The 22,942-nt window shown below is 40.1% G+C and overlaps 1 protein-coding gene across 1 annotated transcript in view; it reads right to left on the bottom strand.

Annotated features, from left to right (window-relative positions):
* NEXMIF (neurite extension and migration factor) overlaps positions 1-22,942 on the bottom strand; it is a 450,341-nt gene that overhangs the window by 93,447 nt on the left and 333,952 nt on the right. The gene's annotated exons all lie outside the window — the stretch shown is intronic.

Raw genomic sequence — 22,942 nt, 5'->3', positions numbered from 1 at the left:
ATCATGGGCCTTTCTCAAAATAGCAAATATAAATCAGAAGCTCAGTTCCTGATACTGGATTTTTCTTATATCCAAAATTGTTATGAGTTGAAATCCATTCAGGTCAATGTTAACTGATAATGTCATGTGACTATAACATTACAAGTTAGGGACAAGTTGTGACTTCAATCTCAAAACTGGTCAGGGAACTTGAGTTGTGCCATACCCTTGCACCAAGTTGTGGCCTAGACAAATGTGGGACTACAACCTGACCACACTGTTCTGGAACATTTTTCAGAGGGTTTCACATGTCATTTGTATAGGACATCAACATAGACATATTTCCATCTCATTGATAGAACCAGTGCGTCCACCTGTAAATATAACTGAAGAAAAAGGACCTGAAATACTAATGATGATAGGAACTCCAATGGGTTTTGGCCTAGTCGCAGCCAGACTTTATACTCTTGTTATTAGAAAAAGATAAACATAAAAGCTGAACAATGTTATTGAAAAACATTTTGCAATAGGCATAATGGAATGGGAGTCCAGGACTCTACTGTGTCATCATCTGGTTAATGTGCTGGCATTGGTTATGGAGACCTTAATTCCATTTCATATCACTGTGATGTTACAATGTTACCCCTAGAGAATACCATTAGGCAGAGAGCAGTGTGCACAGGCTCCATCGGGTGCCGTATTAATAGAGCTATTTCCAGGGGAAAATACCTCAGTACATATATAATTCGATGGCGCATGCCATGATTTTTTTCTGTCCAACATATTGTATGTGACAGAAAAACTGCATGCCTCTAAAGCATATAGAATTACGGTAGAGGCCTCATGCACTAGAATGTAGGGTTGTCAGAAAACCGGAATATGCACTTCGATACCGATTCTTCGTGTAGTATTGCAATTCTCGATACCAAAACGATACTTTGCCAACAATAATAATAAAAACAGTTCTTCCATTTTCTGATGTGAAGCACATGGTGTGATGAATTTTTAAACTCCATGTGCCTCACATTAATAGTAATTAGCCCAATCATGTTCCTCAGTCATAATGGACAACATTGGGTTAATGTGTGAGGTACATGATTGGGTTAATTACTATTAGGCCCAATGCACACGAATGTACTTTTACGGCCGCAATTCCCCCAAAAATCCTCGGGAGATTTTCGGCCCCTTTCATTTCTATGGGCCCATGCACACGACCGTGGTTTCCACGGTCCATACATGGCCCAGGAGCCTGGACCGCAGAAAGAACGGGCATGTCTTATTCTGTTCTGCGGTTCTGCGGTCCGGGCTCATAGAAAATAATGGACGCAGCCATGTGCACGGCCCGCGATTTTCGGGCGGCTCGCGGGTGGCACTCTGCGGCCGGCCGACCCGAAAATCACGGCCGTGCACATGGCTACGGTCGTGTGTATGAGGCCTTAATGTGAGGCACATGGAGGTTAAAAATTCTTCACATCATGTGCCTCACATCAGAAAATGGAAGAACTTTTTTTTTTAAGTGAAAGAAAGCAGTTTTTATATTATTTTTTTTAACAACGTACACGTCATAAATGAAATAAATTTGTTTTGCAGGTTATTACGGTCGCGACGATATGTGTGTATTTTATGTATTGAGTCTTTTATTTTAATCTTTATTGTATGTGTGTGTATATTTTTAATTTTTTTTTAAATTTAACATAACTTTTTTTTTTTTTTTTTACTTTAATGTACTGGCATATATCTTATATGCCAGTACACTAGCTTGTGTACTGATAGTACACAGGCAGTTTTTAGAGTATACCTAAGTATGCCCTAACAACAGGAAAATTGGTTAGAAAGCCCTGGGGTCCTTCAATGGACCCTGGGCTGCCTGCCCATATATGGTAATGCCCTCGATCCCATCACAGGGATTCTCTGTAATGTGATCCAGGGGCATCCCCCTTCTCATTTTCCCCTTGAATGCTGCGGTCAGCTTTGATCCCAGCATTCAAGGGAATAGCGGCGGAGATCAGAGGTTTCTCTGATCTCTGCCATTAGAGCGAGGCTGCGGCTCTGTTATACAGCCATTGCCCCGCTCCTGACAACAAGTTTGCGCGCGCGGTGATGTGATATGGCCGGTGCTGCACTAAGGAGCGGCGGCACTTGCACTGAAGACAGAACATGGAGTTTTTTTTGCAGTGCGCCGGCCATGTTCTCACTCTTCAGGGCCACTGCTCATTAGTGCAGCGCTGGCCACATCACATCATGCTGACCACACGCACACTTGTTGTCAGGAGAGAGCGGGCAATGGCTGTATCACACAGTCGCAGCCCCGCTCTGACTACATTCATGGGTTACAATGCTAAGCTGTGCGGTATTAAACCGTTTAAGGGTGCACAGCATTGAAATAGTATCGATATTTTTAGATGCATCGTGCAACGCTACTAGAATGGGAGCCCTATTACGTCTCCATACGAAAAGGAGCTGTGATATAGCCGTGTGCGCTAGGCCTTAAATTGTATGACATTTTATATGCGTTTCAGTAAAATATGTATTCATCTATGGTAAAATACCACAAAAAGTAGTACTGCTTTAAATTTTAACTGCAACAAAATAAAAAAAATCTGTAAAAATACACATTTCCCATTATAAAAATAGAGCGTGCTACACTAATAAGCCAGGAAGAACTTGACAATCAATTCTCTTTGTGCTAATGATGGCTGTTTATCATTAGAAGACAATGTGCACAGTGATTATACGGGGTAAAGGACTGGAGGTGTTACCTGCAGTTCTAGATTCCTGTAGCTGTATCAATTTAAACCACATTCTAGCCGAGCAATGAACATCTAGTCATGTTTCTATATATATATGTCAGAAGAGACAGGAGCATCACAGATCACAGGCACATTAAAGATTCATCTTACTTGTTGTGCCTGTTGAGTAAATATCACAAGAAAAACTCCGAAAAAAAAATAATTCTATATATTTCTGTCATATAATATATAAAGGACATGGGCAAAAGTGTTGGAACAGCTAAACATAATGGCCCACATTTACTAATTCTGTATAATAGTCAAACAGCGTAAACTTAGACCAGGCAGTCACAAAATGCACCAAATTAATCACAGTGGTAATCATTTATACGCATCTTGCATGACCTGTTAGACACTTTTCTCTTTCTTATACCAGCTTTGATTTAGCTTTTTTTTGCGCCTGAATATTGTTCAAGTATTTTGGTGCATTTTTGACGCACCTTACACATTTTAAGTCACACCCTCTTTCTGGCAAGTCACCCCCTTCTCTTAACAAGTAAGGTGTTAAGAGAAGGTGCAAACATAAAAAATGCGCCAAATTAAGGCAATTTGCGTCAAAATTTAGTGTATGTTTCAGCACTTTCTAGACCCAGAAACATTAGTAAATCTGCCCCAATCTGTTTTGAAAATGTGTTGAACTGTCTGTATTCTTTGATGTCCACATACCTTTGGCCATGAACGTATAGTCAGACCACACCACCTATAATACAGAACTGGCACTGGATTACAGTTTGAAATAGAAAGTCATTTGGCTTTATCCCTACACCAAAACTACCAAAGCCAGCACCTTTACACATATGAACAAGAAGGAGGAGCTGTTCCAAATATAATATCCAGTGTGAAGGGGGGGCTTCATGTCAAACAATCAATGAAGAAGAAGGGGGGCTTCATGTCAATCAATCAATCAATCAATCAATCAATCAATCAATGAAGAAGGGGGGGCTTCATGTCAATCAATCAATGAAGAAGAAGGGGGCTTCATGTCAATTAATCAATGAAGAAGAAGGGGGGGGCTTCATGTCAATCAATCAATGAAGAAGAAGGAGGCTTCATGTCAATCAATCAATGAAGAAGTAGGGGGGCTTCATGTCAATCAATCAATGAAGAAGAAGGGGGGCTTCATGTCAATTAATCAATGAAGAAGAAGGGGGGGCTTCATGTCAATTAATCAATGAAGAAGAAGGGGGGCTTCATGTCAATCAATCAATGAAGAAGAAGGGGGGGGGCTTCATGTAAATTAATCAATGAAGAAAAGGGGGGCTTTATGTCAATTAGTCAGCCAATGAGCATAAACAGTGATTAATATAGCAAGAGGTTGTGTGCCAGCTGGGATGTGTATTATAGGGCATGATACATTGATCAGATGCTGCAGAACCTCTGTGAGCCTCATGTCAATCAATAGATAGCAATTTCATGAGCCTTCTCTAGAACAGTTGAGGGGTGTGTTCAGGACTGGTTTTAGGGGATGTAAAACTTGGCACAAACTCAAATCCCCCTGTATTATTTAGCAGTGTATGGCGGTATTATTTGGGAATTGAATTGCAGTGTTATGTGGGAAGTATATGGCAGTAGTATGTGGGCTTTTTAAGGGAGGATTATTTGAATACTACAGATTATTAGGGCGCTGTATGGTGGCATTATGTGGACTGTATATGGCAGTATTATCCTTGCACTATTGCAAGATGATGACACAGTAGAGTCCTGGACTCCCATTCCATTATGCCTATTGCAATTTTGCTTGTTTTCCAGGGCCCCATTTTCTATAAATCGGCCCTGTCACATTAATGTACCCCTTAAAGCCCTGTGTTTTTATACGGCCATCAAACTCCCTGGAGATTTGTAATATTCTTAGGATTTGCCGTGGGGGGCACATCTTATATATAATTACCATGTTAATGATTGAGAGAATATTAGTTTGCTAAGAAATAGGAGTTAATATCACAAACATTCTAGGTAATAGACTTTGATCTTTTGTATATACTACATGTTCCCTGACATTTTACCTTGACACATTTATTCCATCCTATTATAACGTATAAAGATTTTGAATCCAAGTAACCTGTACACTGCATTGTGCCACCATCCGGAATATTATAACACGTTCCTGCCATTCAAAGCAAAGGAACATGGATCTTGCAATTGTAATTGGAGCAGCTCTCAACAAACTCAGCCCAGCATGTGTTTTCAATTATATTTAGATTACCATCATTCCTCTAATTGTTTTTATTTTCATGTAATGCTATTATGTTAGCGCGCGCCTCCTTCCCTTCACTCAGTGTTATCAATTAGCACCCAGGCACTGTGAAAACTGAACGGGTGCAGGTGGTCATGGGTAACATAACATGCAAATAAAGCATCACTCATTCTCTAAAAGCAATATCACAACCGCTACCCTAGAGAGAACTGAGCTGGCATATTGGTTGTAATGTAGTCACTTTCCTGGCATTTATAGACCAGCAAAGCAAAACTATATAGATTTAAATAGGATTGGTTTCTATCCCACCAAGAAATCAAATGCAACGGTACTCAGCAGTCATCTCACCCCTGTCTATTAACCAGTTAGTGACTGCACAGCAGCCATGGTAAGGCTCTGTTCACATCACCTTCACCGATTACATTCAATGTATACATAAAGAAAACATGTACGCCTATACAGTTCCATACATCTGCCATTGACTTCCATTCTAAAAAAGTACAACTTAACGCAAGAAATTTTTTGGGGTATCATGTTGTACTAAAAAAGCAAATAGAAAGGGCAACTATGCTTTTCAGTACAGTTTAAAAAGAAGGAATCCAGACAAAAAAACTGTCAAATGAATATAAAAATGACACTTTTGGTATATGTCTGGCCCACAGAAGTCAATGGGGACGTTATAGTATACGTGTGGATACCTTTCAGACATATATGTTGAAGATAGTCAACGAAAATGATGTGAATAAATTCTCCACAGCTTTCCTAACAACCCATTAAAAAACGAAAGGATGTTTTATGACAACCTTTAATCTATGCCCTATTCACAGACTACAGTCTACTGTAAATAGCTGCCTGCACTCTGATGATAAATGAGAAGAGCAGTAGCGGGCAATTGAATTCCATATAGTCATGGAGAATTATTATAGAATAGTTACCAATTGTAAAAGAAGTTATTGTGATAATATAACTACATCAGGAAATTCTTACTTATACAACTCACTACTATATTTGTTTAGGTATAACCAGTATATACATACAGGGGCTTGCAAGACTGTTAACCTCATTGGTGTTTTTCCTGTTTTGCTGTATTAAAACCTTTAATTAAAATCAATTATTGGGGGGTTTGTACCGTTTAATTTGCACAACATGCCTACTACTTTAATTTGCTAAATATTTTTTTATGTGACACAAATAATAATTAAGACAAAAAAACAGAGAACTTTAAGTATTTGCCCCCTGAAAGTCAATATTTTGTGGAGTCTGTAATAATAGATGTAAGTCTCTTCGGGTATGTATCTATTAGCTTAGAACATCTAGACACTGGGATTTTTGCCCATTCTTCCAGGCAAAACTGCTCCAACTCCTTCAAGTTAGATGGGTTGCATTGGTGTACAGCAGTCTTCATGGCACAAATTCTCAATTGGATTGAGGTCTGGGCTTTGACTAGGCCATTCCGAGACATTTAAATGCCTCCCTTTAGACCACTTTAGTGTAGCATTAGCAGTATGTTGAGGGTGATTGTTCTGCTGAAAGGTGAACCTCTATCCCGGTCTCAAATCTCTGACGGACAAACTGTTTTTTGTCAAGAACTGCACTGTATTTACTGCCATCAATCTTTCCTTCCTGACCAGGTTTCCAGTCCCTGCCGATGAACAGCATCGCCACAGCATGATGTGAAGTGTGGGTTTGCGCCACACATAGCGTTTCCCGTTATGGCCAAAAAGTTTCATTTTAGTCTCATCTGACTAGAGAACCTACTTCCATATGTTTGGGGAGGATACCACACGCTGTTTGGCAAACTCTTGGGCGGCTTCTTTCCTGGAGGCGGAAAAAGAGTTTTCGCTGTGTTTTTTGCCCGCGGTTCTCAATGGCCTGCATCGCAAAACATTGTGAAAAGCACACTGAAAGCCGCAGCAAAAAAGCGTAGGCACGTCAAAATCTGGCTCAAAATTTCTGAAGCAATTTTGAGGCAGTTTTTTTCTGCCTGCACAATACTCTGTGTGAACTAGGCCTTATACTTCTTCACAGCTTTGTCTCTGACCTGTTTGGAGAGCTCCTTGGTCTTCATGTTGCTTGCTTTGTTGTGTTGCAGGCTTTTCAGAACAGGTGTATTTATGCTGACATCATGTGACAAATCATGTTACATTTTTATTGCACACAGGGGAACTTTATTCAACTAATTATGTGACTTCTGAAGGTAAATGGTTTGACCAGACCTTATTAAGGGGTTTATAACAAAGGGGCTGAATACATATGCACTCACAGTTTTTCAGTTTTTAATTATTTATTATTTTGTTTTTTAACAAGATATTTTGTTTCTTTCCACTTGGACTATTTTGTCAGGTCCATTACATAAAATCAAATTTAATAACCATTTTAATTTCTGGTCATATTGCAACAAAACAGGAAAAACACCAAGAGGGCGAATACTTTCACATGGCACGGTACTCTAATATAGCAATGAAGTATTACAACAGAAGCTATGGTAAAAGAGAAGGTAACCATTGAAACTTACTATACAAGCTTCCTTCTCTTAAATATTACTTCAGTCTAAAACCCAGAAATAGGTTACAAATCTTATATCCATTCATTATTTTTTGTATACTGTAATAAAGACAAATGTCCTATCGATCTACATTGAGGACCCCCAGCTCTTTTTGGCCTTTTCATTTGTTACTTGATTGTTATTATATATGTATATTCAACTTTAAATTTCTAGTCGCATGGTGACGGGCTGCTATGACGAAACGCGTTGGTTACGTCAGACCACATCGGCTAGTTTGAATGCAGCAATGATCGGCTGCTTACTCGTAATACCATTTATCCCTAATTTGTGAAGTACTTACTGAATTATATTTTCCAAGTTGACAGAAGTCACAATATTTCTAGGGAAAAGTTCTGCAATTCGAAATATGTCAGATGCTTATCTGGATCTCAGAGCGGAAGTAGGACCTTTCAAAACCACATTGGAGCTTTGTTGTGCATGTGGACCAATATTGATGGTGCCTATATTTTGAGCACTACTGTTTAACATCGGTGACTTTTATACTGGAGGCAGCCTTACTCCATAAATATGGACATTTATCTGGAATAGAATATGAAATGTTTTAATATAATCCATTCACTGCCTTTCTATTGACGCTTTGCTGCCCCTGCATTGTGGTATTTTACATGCCGATATATCTTATATATGATGCATATGAGAGCTGTAAATATATATGATTGAATTGTAAATTGATACCTATGGGATTTTTTTTTCTAGTATTTTTGTAGATTGTAATCTTTTATAAAAAACATTAGTTTTATAGTATTGTATGTTTTGTGTTTCTTCTAATACCCAAATAAATGAACTAAAAACCATACAATTAAAACCTCAAAAAATAAAAATCATTCATTGAGTGTTTGATGGTGCCATTCACTACATTCAGGGGTATTTGTAAGATCTTCCATATAACCATGCATAACGCTAGTTTAATCAGGTCAATTAACTGAGGAACAGAACAGATAAATAACTGGAAAGAAAAATAAAATGCAAAACTTATCATAAAATAAGAACTATAAGACGCCACAGACACGTCCAGTGATTTCCCTGGAGCAGAGGAATTTAAACAAGCACAAAGGATAGCCAGGACTAGCGAGCGTGCCACATCTTCTACCCTTTGTACATACATGGGTAGTGTAGATAAATGTGTACCAGTCCACAGCAACCAATATGAGAATTTGGAGGGGTATCACAGCTGTTTGCATATTGCAGCTTGACATTAGAAAGACTGACATGCGCTGCATTTAAGGGTCGATGGGAATATAAACTAAAGCTCCCTGTGCACTCACCCCCAGTTCTATCAGGGTTGGATTAAAGCTTGCCTTCAAGTAACTGTGTTCCTGCATTTAGTGATGCATAGACATCCATCAGAAGACAGAGTAGGAACGGCAAAGGACACTTGTTATTCCAGGGTGAAGTGGTGTTCAGCGGCCACAGCTGGTGTCAGCCGACTGGGGGCCCTCCGGAGCCGGAAAGACTTGTCACAAAGCAAGACTGTTGTTCGTTCACTGTTGAGCTGTCCTGACTGCTGTGAGGTTTTCTATTATTCTGCTTCTCAATGGGATTTGCAGTCGATGGTCCAGTGTTGAGCCTCCCATTACCATGCATGTTTCATGGTCCATTCATTTCTTAATGAGGTCTATTCAAGCCACACAGACAATACAGAGTAGACTATAGATTGACAACCTTTAACCTTCCAGCTGTTACAAAACTACATCTCCCATGATCCTTAGCCAGCTAACACACTGCTCCATCCCTTTTTGTAGCTGATTTATTTCTAGCTATCTGTTATACATTATAAATTGACCTGATTTTCCACTTATGTGCTTGACACGCTGTCATAGGGAAAAAATTTAAACGGATTAGGAAATGTTAATTATATTTTTTAACAAAATATCCCAACCTCCTGTTCTCGCATAACGGTGCACTTCTGCTACAATTGTTGGAAAGTAAAGCACTGTAAAACTCTGCATCCTACTGCTCTGCCTATTTATTAGACTTCAATGTAGTGCTGATTTTTTTTTCATGAGCCGTGAAGATTACAATAACCAATGCTACAGGGCTGTCCAGATTGTAGAGTACTGCAGTGCAAGGAATTGTGAAAAATATTCAAAAAAGAATGTAAATAGCAAGATAAATACTTTTTTTTAAAGAGGATCGGTCACTAGCTTATTAATGCCCTATCTCTTAACTAATCTAATAGGCGCTATGATGCTGATAACTACAGTGTTTGTTTTCAAAAACAATTTTTATTTACAAAGTTATGAACATTTATCTAAATATGCTAATTTTTCTCTATTAGCCAAATAGGAGGCGACTCTTTCTTTTCACTCTGGGCGGTGTAATGTTTTCTGTTTGACGCTGTCCAATCAGCATACAGCTTCTCCCCCTTCCCTGCCCAGAACACAGCGTGATCATATAGTATACAGCTTCCCTTCGCGACTGTGTTTTCAGCATTCCCGACTGTGTTTTGTAACCTCCAGTTACAGCTAGAACTGCGATCCTGGCGTCATATTCATAGAAAGATTAAAATCTCGTCTTTCAACTCTTTACAAACATGAAGTGCTCCAGTGCATGTCTAATTGAGCGCTTCACATACTGTGATATTTTCGAGTCGCTTTTATTAAGTGACGGACTGGCCACATACGGAATAAGCAAGATCTGATCCTGATCATACTACTTATATTAAGCAGTTCAGCGAATAGCTGGTTATAGATAAAACAGCGTACACTACTCTAACCCAGGGCAGACATAAATACGGGCAGCCCCTGCTTCTGCTATATGGCCATTGCAGGAAAGGGGCAACAGTGCAGTTTGGCCCTATTCGTTTACCCCAATATTTAAAGTGCATCTGTACTCTCTTTCTTACCAGTCACCACTAATAAAAGACAGGTGTAATGGCTGAAGCTCAAGCAACCTACAAGGTATGGGAAGGTGCAAAGATGGATGCCCAAGATGGAGTGGTTCGAATGAGCACCAGGAGGGAGCCTCCCTTTGATTTTACTTTACCCTCTATACTATTAGGGGCCATTCACACGCTGGGGTTGAGGTGCGGTTAGAACCGCAATCGAAAAACACATTTGTTTTTATCGCGACTTGGTGCGTTTTTCAATGCGGTTACGTTTTGGGTTTTTTACCACGGCCGCATAAAAAAAGCACCAAAGAGCAGTAAAAATGCATGCATTTTTCGGATGCGTTCTTACTGCAGTTCAACCGCAACGTGTGAATAGATCCTTATAGACCTCTATGTACAGCCAGGGCACTAACAGATATAAACCAATTTGGATCATTAAAACATCAAAAGAAAATGTTTAATTCCTTGGTCAACTAAATCCTTTTTTATACACATGGTAAATGAGAATATTATTAATATTATTATGTAGGTACTGGACCGCTTACAGATAGGGTGACCAAACTATGGGTGTATCAAACAATTAAAAAAAGAAAAAAGAAATCCAAAAGGCTTCTGAAGGGATAAATAAGCGCTTTCCAGCCCCGAAGGTACTTGGTATCACAAGGTCTCCATCAATCAATCAAGCGATAGCATCCTTTATATTTACAGGCATATCATTGCTTTGTATTTCAAAAGGGCTCTCTTCATTTCCATCATACAAGCAGGATGTAATAAAGACGGTGTCAGCACAAACATGACATCTTCACACCCTAAGAGCATTTTGATCGTGTTTACTGAGAGTGGCTTTAAAATAATTCCAGGGGAGAAAAGTACACACATATTCTACAGCGGCCCCTTCCTAGTCGTCCTCCTGTCACTCCTCCATTGTTCCGTGCACTCTGTTCTCACTGGGTAATCATTGCACATCCAGGACAAATTGAATATGATTCCAGGTCATAAACCTTAAGGAACATTTGTGATAAAACTTCAGCACTTCACCAGTGTGTTGTAGACTTGGATGCAGACCCCTAACTCTATTAAGTTTCTCCGATGAGTTTCTCTACTTTACATTCACTTTCAGGCAATGATCTGCCTAGCGAGAAAGCTGAAACCGGTGCAAAAATAAGTGATGAAATAAAAATTTACTAGTGATACAAAGAAACAGAAGAGATTGTGAAATGCTAACCAATTTCTCTGAAAGGGGATGTCTACTCAGAACAACTTCTGTCCGTATGCCCTATTAAGTAATAGGAATATCATGGGGAGTTTTACTACCCAGCGCACGTCTCTCTGCGTAGAGCAGTTGCAAAGTCATGGTTGTCATGTTATCATTGTAGTTATGGTCGCCCATTGACTAAAACGAATGCGCTGCATTTAACCTGCATGTGTCCGCACCATTACTCACCATTGGGGGAGCAGTCGCAGAAAAAGGGGGTTGTCCTAGGAATCTAGACCTATCCCAAAGGTCTGCACTATCATTTTAATTTTACCCTTTCTCTTCCTATTCTTAGCGCCTCCCTTCCCACCTGCCCAGTTTATGCAAAGACCAAGCACCTACTTGCTGTACACAGTAACTACCAGTGACCAAAGCTAGTGTATAATGTGTATATACTGTATCTATAGACAATCTAGTCAAAATAAAAGAGGCAATTGACAATTTGGGAGGAGTCAAAATATCCAAAAAGGACAATTGTGGAAAGTGGTATAATTTGTGGGTGCATCAGAGAACCCTGTTTTTAGGTCAATGGTAAAAGCAGGAGGGGTGGAGGAATTAGTGGGGTAATCTTGGACTGCTTACATTATCATAATATGAAGTCTTTACATGCATGGACAACTTTAGAAAAAGATTGGTGAACAGTATGTGGTACAAAATCTGGTGATCAAACTAAAAAGGTATTCTGTTCATGTACATGTAGCAGAAAAATGTTCGGAAGGTTAAACCTGGTTCCAAGGAGGTGTGAATATGCAATTTCCATTTTCCTTAGTAAGTCATATGTGCATTCACGCACACACAAAACTCATTTGTACACAATAGAAAGCAATGTAATGAGAGGATTGAAAACAACAAACCTGAAGCATTTTCGAGACATAATTCATCATCCCCTTATTTCTCCAAGCTATTTAACTCATACCTGTCATTCAAGGTAGGAAAAAATTCTAAATGTAATAATACAGAATGAGTAATAGTATGACTGCTATGTAATTTTCATGATATAGAATTTTTAATGACTTCTTGAGAAAGATATTCCATAAATTGCTGGCTCTTGATCTATGCCATAAAGGCATTAGGCAACATGTGTTGGTCTGGGCAGAAGTTCCTATAATATTGAAATCACATGGCTATTAGGGGTTAATGCACTAAAGGATTGTACAGTATGTTCACACACTTGATAATTCTTATTAAAGGGGATGTCCAGGTTGGATAATTCCATTTATAAATGCAGGTTTCATAGAGATAAGCTGAGGGAGTCACTAGAGTATGGTCCAGATGCTGAGATTCCACACCATCAGTTGTTATCTTTGGGGAACAACTGTGTAATTGCTCATTTTTACTGCGAAAACAAAGAGTTACAGGATTGCCAATCAAATCCTTGGGCATGAATGACTTCAATGTCTGCCTGTTGTCCTCCAATGAGGTCAACCGAGCTGAATGTAGCTCTTTGCTGCTTGGAAGGAGAGGTGGGGGACCCAAGCATGGAACTTAACATAACATGTTACGACATATAAGAAAGGTAGACAGTCCCTAAATGGACACTTTGAACAGAAAGTGACTTTTTGACAACTAATTTTTTTGAGTGTAATACATGAATTATACACAAAATTGCATGAAAACTATAGCTGGCCTGTTCAGGTCAAATTATAAAATTATTGTACATACAATGCATTCAGAAAGTCTTCAGACCCTTTACATTTTTTCACATTTTGTTATGTTGAGTCCTTGTGCTAAAATAAAAAAAATTCACATTTTTCCCCTTAATTTTGCACTTAATACCCCATAATGACAAAGTGAAAACAAAATGTTAGTAATCTTTGCTAATTTATTGAAAAGAAAAAACTACAGGTGGACTCCAATCAAGGTGTAGACACATTTCAACGATGATCTAAAGAAATGAGCTAAATTTCAAGTGTCATATCAAAGGGTCTGAATACTTTTGTCCATGCGAAATTTGAGTTTTACATTTTTTTAAAATTTGCAAAAATTTCTACAATTCTGTTTTCACTTTGTCATTATAGAGTATCAAGTATAGAATGCTGAAAAAACTTGGGAATGGAAAAAACTTATTTTTTATTTTGTTTTATCAAAAGGCCTCAACATAACAAAATGTGAAAAAAGTAAAAGGGTCTGAAGACTCTCCAAATGCACGGTATATAGTACAATACACTATATTACACTATGCCCTCCATTGCTAGTTGACATGATTAATGTTTTTGGCATAATGACAATTTTATGAAGCCCCTGTATAACATTTTCCGACATGTGCGAATATGTGGCTTTAAAGTGGAACTCCATGCGACTCATTTATCAAGCCTTTCTACCACTTTTCTAAACAGTGCTGCCCCGGGAACCATGGAGATGCTACTAGACACGGCTTTTCTTACACTGTCATTGAATCTGACGTTTCTAGATTTGTATACTTATATGTGAGCAGGGGCGTAGCTAAAGGCTCATGGGCCCGGGTGCAAGAACTCAGCTTGGGCCCCCCTACCCCTCCCCAACACCACCATCATCATCAGACCCCTGCGCGCGCCTATGCCCAGACGCCTTGCCCAACAGCCCCCATAGTATAATGCCCCCCCACAGTATAATGCTCCCATAGCTGCCCCCACACAGTATAATGCCCAATAACGTATAATGCCCCCCCCATAACAGCCCCATACCGTATAATGCTCCCCATATCAGCCCCCCATACAGTATAATCCCCCTTCCGCAATATCAGTTCCCCATACAGCATAATGCCCCCATATGTGCATAATATAAAAATAGCATAATTACTTACCTATCCCCGTTCCCACGTCGAGTGGAGGATCCTTCGCCTCCTCCGGTCTGTGCTATGAGTGACTCAGCGCAGGCAGGCGCGATGATGTCGCTACATCCCGCCTGTCTGCGTCAAGCCGCTCAGGTCACAGTGAATGCTGGATCAAGGAGATGTCAGCTCCTTGCTCCAGCATTGATTGGAACCGGGACTTCAGTGAGTGACTCACGAACCCCCAGGGGGACGCGACCCACAGTGTAGGGATGTCACAATACCAAAATTTGGACTTCGATACCGATACTTCGTTTACTTTGCTAACAGTAATAAAAAAAAAAAGTTCTTTCGTTTTCTAATGTGAGGCGCGAGGTGTAATGATGAATTTTGAATGTGCCTCACATTAATAGTAATTAATCCCATCATGTTTCTCAGTCATAATGGGTTAATGTGTAAGGTACATGATGGGGTTAATTACTATTAATGTGAGGGACATGGAGGTTAAATTCATCATCGCACCTTGTGCCTCACAATTAGGCCCCATGCACACGACCGTAAATAACCTCCATTTGGACCCATTCACTTTCATTGAGCGCGGACACATTTCCGTAGCGCTACGTAGCGCTACGGATGGGTGTCCGTGCCGTAGAAATGTTCAGAAAATTATGGAACATGTCCGTTCTTTTGCATTTTGCGGGCCGTGCTCCCATACTTTGTATGGGAGCACGGCCCGAAAATGCGGGTGGCAGTCGGAGGCCGGCCGTGCCCGCAATCGTGGGCCGTGATTGCGGGCACGGTCGTGTGAATGGGGCCTAAGTGATAGAAAGCTATTTTTATTTTATTTTTTTACAGAGTACACATCATAAATGATGCAAAAAAATAGTTGTGCAGGTTATTACGGCCGCGCCAATACCGATTATGTGTATGTTTTATGTATTGAGACTTATTTTAATGTTTATTGTAAAAAAGGTGTATGTGTATTTTTTTTATTTAACATTACTTTGTTTTTACTTTATTTTTAAACTTCAATGTCCTGGCCTATAGCTATATGCCAGTACATTAGCCTGTGTACTGATAGTACACAGGCAGTTGTTAGGACATACCTCAGTATGCCCTAATAACAGGAAATATGGTAGGACAGCCCTGGGGTCCTTCAATGGACCCTGGGCTGTCTGCCCATATATGGTATGTCCCTCAATCGCGTCACAGGGAATTCCCTGTGATGCGATCCAGGGGCATCCCCCCTTCTCATTTTCCCCTGAATGCTGCAGTCAGCTTTGATCGCAGCATTCAGGGGAATAGCGGCGGAGATGAGCGGTTTCTTTGATCTCCACCGTTAGAGTGGGGCTGCGGTACTGTAATACAGCCTTTGCCCTGCTCCTGACAGGAAGTGCACGCGCGGTCAGCATGAGGTGATGCGGCCGGCGCTGCACTAATGAGCGGCAGCGCAGGCACTGAAGACAGAACATGGGGGTGTTTTGTAGCGCGCCCGCCATGTTCTGTCTTCAGTGCCACAGATCATTAGTGCAGCGCCGGCCGCATCGCATCATCCTGACGGCATGCACATGTCAGGACTCACGAGCGGGGCAGTGACTGTATCACTCAGCCACAGCCCCGCTCTTATAGTCATGTGTACTATACTGTATTGTGTAGTTTGCGGTGGAGGAAGGGGGGCTGTGATTTAACGCCCCCCCCCTCTCCACCGCAAACAACACAATACATTACATTACACTGCAGCTTACCTGGAGTCCTCCGCACCGACTCTTCTGCTCTGTCTGGAAGCCGTGTCACATTGTACACTAAGTGTACCATGTGACCGTAACCAGGAAGTGCCGGCTTCACGGCACCGAAGATTTAGTTAGGAAACATGCTGTATGGCAACGGGGGCCCGCTGCGACCCCTATAGTTACGCCACTGTATGTGAGTAAATGTGCTAACATTATAGGGAACAAGGAACACAGAGGTAAGAGGTCAAGTGCCCCTATGATCAGTGATGGAGCGTTAAACTGTAATTGAAGGGGTCAGTTGGCCGTGATGCAGTAAGAGCTAACTACTGTGCACCTGTGTAAAAACGCCATTTTCACATGAATAATTTAATCAATTAATGAGGGCAGTAACTGCAATATATTCCCAAATTCACCCAAAGGACTCTCATATTCATAAACGACCCCAGAGTGCACCCGCACAACAGCATGTCCTGATGCTATCAACTATTTACTACATATTCACCTGAACGGTATGTATGAGTTGGATAGAACCACATAACATTTTTTTGGCAGCGTTTGTTGGCTGTCTCTGTATGGCTGGTTCTTCCATTGTTTTCAAGGAAAAGCATCTGTTTGAGCTTGGCCCTATAAGCAGTTCTAACAGCAGCCTCTCACCTCTTCATTATCCCTTGTCCAGAACGTCAGCTGGTCCTGTAGCTCACAGCGGTGACTGTGTGAGTTGTGCTATCAGGCTCCCATGCATAGAACAAAACACTAAATGGAAGCTGGTTTATGTAAAGTAATGAGTTGCTTGAATGTACAATAAGCAGGACTTTCACATAGGTTCTCTGCTCCTTAGAAATGCAGTTAATGTTAATTTAGCAGAGCGCTAAAGGCACAGTATAGAAAGAATACAGCAGAACAAACAGGGCTATGCAGCCTATATGGACTTGCATAATACATAAAGCTCAATGGAGGGAATTTATCAAGACTGGTGTTTCACACGCTAGTCTTAGGCTATGTTCACACGCTAAACAAAAAACGGCTGGAAATACAGAACTGGTTTCAAGGGAAAACAGCCCCTGATTTTTAGCCGTTTTTTAAACAACTTGCGTTTTTTGCGGCGTTTTTTACAGCCGTTTTTAGAGTTGTTTCTCTATTGAACCAATGAAATACGGCTCCAAAAATGTCTCAAAAAGTGACATGCACTTCTTTTTACGAGGTGTTTTTTTACGCGGCCGTTTTTAAAAACGGGCATGTAAAAAACACCCCATGGGAACGCCGTTTTTCTCATTGTAATCAATGGGCAGATGTTTTGCGGCGTTCAGCCCCCATATTTTCAGCTGTTTTTCAGGGCGTTTACAGCCCGAAAAACGGCTGAAAATAGGCCGTGTGAACATCCCCTTAAGGCTATGTTCACATGCTTAACAAAAAACAGCTGTAAATACGGAGCTGTTTTCAAGGGAAAACAGCTTCTGATTTTCAGCTGTTTTTTAAGCAACTACCGTTTTTTGCGACATTTTTTACGGTCGTTTTTGGAGTTGTTTCTCTTTTGACCCAATGAAAAACGGCTCCAAAAACAGTTCAAGAAGTGACATGCACTTCTTTTTACGAGGCGTTTTTTTTACGCGGCCGTTTTTAAAAACGGACACGTAAAAAACGCCCCATGGAAACGGAACACCGTTTTTCCCATTTAAATTAATGGGCATATGTTTGGAGGCATTCAGCCCCCCCGTATTTTTAGCAGTTTTTCGCGGCCTGAAAAATGGCTGAAAATAGATTGTGTAAACATACCCTAATATAAAGAAAGTTGGAGTAAAATGCGCCTAATTTATTAAGAGTCGCACGCCTATTAATAAATTAGGTGTATCTCCGTGTTGCAGAAAATTTTTACTGCAAATTGCGACTTTTTGGACATTTGCAACTTTAACGCCGGAAAACTGGTGTAGAAAAGTGAATAAATTCCCCCAAATGTGTGAAGAATATCCATATACACTGCTATATGAGTATGTGTACATAAAAAATTAGAGATGAAAGCCTACAGCCTCAGTCGCTGACATCTAAGATAAGAATTTAGAGACAAGTTAGGCTAGGTTCACACTATGTTTGGTCTCTGCATTAAGGCTACATTCACACGAGCGTGTCCGACTTACGTGCGTAAAAAACACAGCGTATTTTGTGCATTTCATGCCTTTGTGCCGTCAGTGTGCATTGCGTATGGTATCCGTGTACTTTGCGTGTGGCATGCGTTTTTCATGTCCGTGCAAACACGTCTTTTTAAAAAAAAATTATCTGCATTTGATGCGTGAGATATGGACAGCACACGGGTATCGTCCTTGTGCTGTCCGTGTTTTTCACGCACCCATAGACTTCAAAGGGCAACAAGGTGTACAAAATATCAATATAGTACATGCAGTGAGTTTAACGCAACAGACACTCGCTACGTGAAAACTTGTACATGTCTGAATAGCCCAATTAAAGTGAATGGGTCCGTGTGCTGTCAGTTATTTCAACGGACAGCGCACGAACGAGGATTACGCTCGTCTGAATGAGCCCTTAGCATATATGTCGTAAAGTTCTCAAAAGTTAGTTAGCCAGACTCATGCAATAGATTGTCCTTTTAGCATACATTTGGCAAGTATGCATTGGTACCTTTGCCTCTACTGTATTAAAAGGGTATTTAACAATGCTTTTCAATACAACCATAAGCAAAAAAAAAACTCCCAAAAATAGTCGCATACATTTGGCACATATGTTTAGCAAATCGGAGTTTAAATGGGCTACCTCTGCATTGGGGCAGCACTATGACATTAGGGTGTGCCTGACAGAAAATATATGGGTTTTCTTCTTCAGTTTGATTTTTGGAACATTCCAGTTGAGATGATCTGATAATAGAAACTCATATAACTTCCACGCAACATGTCAAAATGCGTAAGCAGGCTTCATCTCTTTGCAGGGTTGCCTGGGAGAAAAGGCATGTTCTCAACAGTCAGGAAGCGTGCTCTCAAAGGCCACAGAAAAAAACATGTTTGTCCTTGAAAACCTTTTAGCATGTGACAAGCTCAGCCGCTCACCAGTTATCCAGCGATGAAAATCAATATTGAAGACTGAACATTATATGTGTGTAGCGGAAGCAGATGGCAGCCGTACATTTGTACAAGACAAGCTCACTATTGTAACGTCTATACCGTATTCTCTATAGCTTTGTAGAGCAGAAACATAGTGACATACACTTACATGTGCAGGAGAATAGATAAAATGTGATATACACCAGCGGCCTGTAACCCATGACTGACTCTACTGGGGAATGCAGAGATAATCAGCAAAACATTAAATTCTGTTTGTGTTACATGACTATCTATGGCCGATGACCCAAACTCACTTTAAAACGCTAAGTAGCATTTTCGGTTGAACACTTAATTCCAATGGAAGATCCACAGTAATGAAATAAATGATTTTATGTGTAATGTTAAATTATCTGTTACATATAATAGTCTAGCGGCCTAATGACAGTGAAATGGGGTGGAATTGTCTAAATGTGCCTTTCTGAGTAACCATATGGAAGGAGTGTTTTAAGGGAAAATGTACCCTATTTTTGTGCAGTGACATGCCATCTATTTCTGCATTAGCTACTCTAATGATAGGCTTTTTCCAACCCACCATTCTGCCCTTGCACACTCAAACAATCCCCTACGCTTCACTGCCACAGTAAACAGTTGTTGCATTTGAACCATATTTACAGATTACATCATGAATGTTGGTGGGGTCATCATTATCTTGATCATTTTAATATCCTATTGTAATATTAAAGGTGCCATAGTACTGTACATTAAGCTGATTTGTTCTCCAGGTATTAGATGTTAACATATGTAAAAGTCTATGGGGACATGTCTTCAAATCAGGTCAAGAGAATTAAAAATTTTACAGTTCTCGGAATCGGTAAGTTATTACTATTACTTACACTTCATCCATTTTATCAGCTGAAATAATATATGTAGGAATGCAGTACAGTTTATCATTAGCTGGTCGCGTTATGGGTGATATCATTCAGCATCATCAATCATTTATAGTTAATTCACTGAAGTCCTACATTTGGTGCAGTTTTTTCAATGTGCCTAACCCAGGAGTGGGTCCTAAAGGTAAGAGAATTATAAAGGAAAGCTTAAAGAGGTTTTACTTTTTGACCAAGTGGGCATTGTGGAGAGAAGTGTATGACGCTGACCAATCAGCATCATACACTTCTCCCCATTCATTTACACAGCACATAGTGATCTTACTAGATCACTATGTGCAACCACATATACACACACTAACGTTACTCAAGTGTCCTGACAGTGAATAGACATCACTACCAGCCAGGACGTGATGTCTATTCAGAATCCTGACACTTCGGTAACGTTTGTGTGAGATTTACAGCACAGCAAGCGTCATCTCGTTTTAAATGAGTTTACAGCGTAATCTCGCGAGATTACGCTTGCTGTGCTGTAAATCTCACACAAACGTTACTGAAGTGTCAGGATTCTGAATAGACATCACGTCCTGGCTGGTAGTGATGTCTATTCTCTGTCAGGACACTTCAGTAACTTTAATATGTGAGTAAGTGACTGCACATAGTGATCTAGCTAGATCACTATGTGCTGTGTAAATGAATGGAGAGAAGTGTATGACGCTGATTGGTCAGCGTCATACACTTCTCTTCACAACGCCCACTTGGTCAAAAAGTAAAACACGCCCAGTTGTTCATTAAGAAACTCATTAGCATAAAGCTAATATAGGTCATAACTCCGTCAAAAATGATTGTTTTTCTAAATAAAAAACACTGCTGTAATCTACATTACAGCGCCGATCACATTATGTACAAGATAGGGCACTTATAATGTGGTGACAGAGCCTCTTTAAATGGAAACCAACTTTTCAAAAAACTTTGCATAAATCAATAGTATAAGTGATTATAAGAAACTTTGTTATATATCTTAGAAGAGAAAATTACGTATTCTCCACTTATCAGGTTCATTTCCCCCCTCCCCCTCCTAACTGTTCACTTATTCTGAATTCACTGCTTTTTCCTATTCCTCAAAACAAGATGGACTATCTGTTCACTGAGTGATCAGGTTACAGCTGCCCATAGAAGTTTATGGAAAGGGGAGGAGAAGAGAAGGAGCCGAGTGAGTGAGAGAAAGAGGCGAGAGAGGCACACACAGAAGTGCTGCAGCTTTTTGGTAAGTTTTATTTGTCATCCCAGTGGTTGATTCACAGCAACACCGCTCATTACTGCTGTATAATCTCCTCCATGCTGCTGTAGCTTCTGTATATGTGATAGATAGATAGATAGATAGATAGATAGATAGATAGATAGATAGATAGATAGATAGATAGATAGATAGATAGATAGATAGATAGATAGATAGATAGATAGACGAGCAGGATTCTCCTCTTCTATGTGTGCAGTGTATAGAAGACATGATAGCAGTTAGGCTCCATCCACTAGCTCAGAGACAATTGAGAATAAGTAATAGTCTGCAGAGTGGAAAACTGCTAGAAAATGCAGAATACAAGTCATATAATGGCCAGAAATAGTGTTATTCCTCATGTACACACATATAATAGCTTATTCTCAAAAGATACCAGAAAAATGAGGTCTCTTTGCTCAAAGTATACTGCCCAAAATTCAAATTAGCAGAGCAAGCTTTGTACAGACCTTAACAATCAGGGACTGCTGTGTGATTTCAGCTCTTAACCTGCCGAATTGTGCATAAAGCTCTGTACTATAAGGATATGTTCATACACGGTAGATTTGTTGCAGAAGTTTCTGCGACTGTTTTATTCATCTGAATGGGGCTTGTAGAACTCCATGCTCTTGCTGCAGAAATAACCTTATTCAGATGTATGGAATGGATTTTTCAGCCCCCAAAATGTCAGCTTTTTTATACAGACCATTTGTCTATGTAACCGGTAAAATGGTGTTAAAAAATAGATATACATTGTACATTATGCGTCCTGGATTAGGGCAAAAATACAATGTATAAAATACAAAGAAATATTTTAATGCCCATTTTTAAAAAATAAATACATTTCAGCCTCTATTTTTGCTGCAATGAAGTGGTTTGGTGAATCGCAGCATAATCTAGATGTAGAGTTATTGAAGATAATCTTTCTTAAAGGGTAACTAAACATTGAACAAACTTCTGACATGTCATAGTGACATGTCAGAAATTTTGATTGGTGGGGGTCCGAGCAGGGAGACCCCCACCAATCGCTAAAACGAAGCACCCGTGTGAGCGCTGTATCACTTCGCTTCTGTTCGACTTTTTCCGGGAAGCTGATGTAGCGAAGAATGGGCCCATTAACTTTCTATGGAGTCCGTACACCACTACATCGATTTCCGGAAAAAGCCGAACAGAAATGAAGAAGCTCAGCGCTAGGCTTCTGCTGCTTCCTTTTAGCGATTGGTGGGGGTCTCAGTGCTCGGGCTCCCACCAATCTAAACTTCTATGACACTATGACATGTCAGAAGTTTGGTCAATGTTTACTTACCCTTTAATGATTTCATGACCAGTGTCTGAAATAAAGAACAGATGCGTCTGTGATTTTTCTTTTGAAGCTGGGGGGTGTGCAGGTTAGTAATGTGTTCATATTAGTATTTTGAGCTTTATTTTTTTCCTTTCTGCAGTACATTTCTTTTTTTGTAGTACTCCAGTTCTCAATTGCACCACAATCGATCTGGCTCAACTTGTGTCAACCCAGTCTTAAAAAGGTTGTCCTAGATTAGAAAAAAAGTCTTGTTTTTTTTCCCAGGAACAGCGCCACTCTTGTCTAGTGCTTTGTCTGGTATTGCAGCTAAATCTCATTCACTAGTAAGGGGCTGAACTGC

The sequence above is a fragment of the Rhinoderma darwinii genome, chromosome 8 (genome assembly GCF_050947455.1).
Source record: "Rhinoderma darwinii isolate aRhiDar2 chromosome 8, aRhiDar2.hap1, whole genome shotgun sequence".
NCBI classification, from domain to species: Eukaryota; Metazoa; Chordata; class Amphibia; order Anura; family Rhinodermatidae; genus Rhinoderma; species Rhinoderma darwinii.
Note: the sequence above shows the minus strand (reverse complement) of the source record. Positions and strands in the feature narration are given on the sequence as shown.